We start from the raw sequence: 775 nt of genomic DNA on the forward strand, positions 1-775 counted from the left end.
GGTCGGAAATTAGATTATAATAGTCAGATATAGATTATAAATATCAGGTACCATATTATAATTGTCAGAAAATAAGTTAAGTATATAAGAAAATAAGTAAAAATATCAGAATATAGGTTATATATATATCAGAAAATAGATTAAATATATCAGAAAATAAGTTAAATATATTAGAAATTAAATTATAATGGTCAGGTATTAATTAAAACCCCTCCTTCTTTCCTCGTTCTCTCTCCTCGACAACCCATTAGGCCACCATGGGTGGGCGTTGAAGAGGGCCAATAGTGAGTTTCGTCCTCGACTCGACGAACTCGGACATTGATTCAGCGAGTCTCGAGAAGTCACTCTGATCTATTATCTATATGATAAGAGTTCTTGAGATTTTCGACATGGGGCAAAATCGCGAAACGAGGCGAATGTGGGGGAGTGAATTAACCCCAAATAAGCTGAAAGATCGTTGAGAATCCTTGAATTCATGTCACAGAAGAAGAGTTTCTGGGAATTTGGGGAGTCTTTGTTGTTGTGGAGGAAGGATTTAGAGAGAATGGACAGATTTGAGGGTTGGAAGTTGGAGTTCAGATTTGTTGTGGAGTTGGGTTGCATCGAAGAAGATTAGGAGAGAGAAAGGACGAGGGAGGGAGAGGATGCGGCCGAGGAGGTGGTCGGTGAGGCGGAGGACGCCGTTGGGTGCGCCGGATTGGAGGTGTTGGGAGTGACAGTGGGTAGGTGATGAGAGTATGCATTATAAACTGGACTCGCGTGAAACAGACTCACA

The sequence above is a fragment of the Chenopodium album genome, chromosome 25 (genome assembly GCF_948465745.1).
Source record: "Chenopodium album chromosome 25, dcCheAlbu1.1, whole genome shotgun sequence".
Classification (NCBI taxonomy): domain Eukaryota; kingdom Viridiplantae; phylum Streptophyta; class Magnoliopsida; order Caryophyllales; family Amaranthaceae; genus Chenopodium; species Chenopodium album.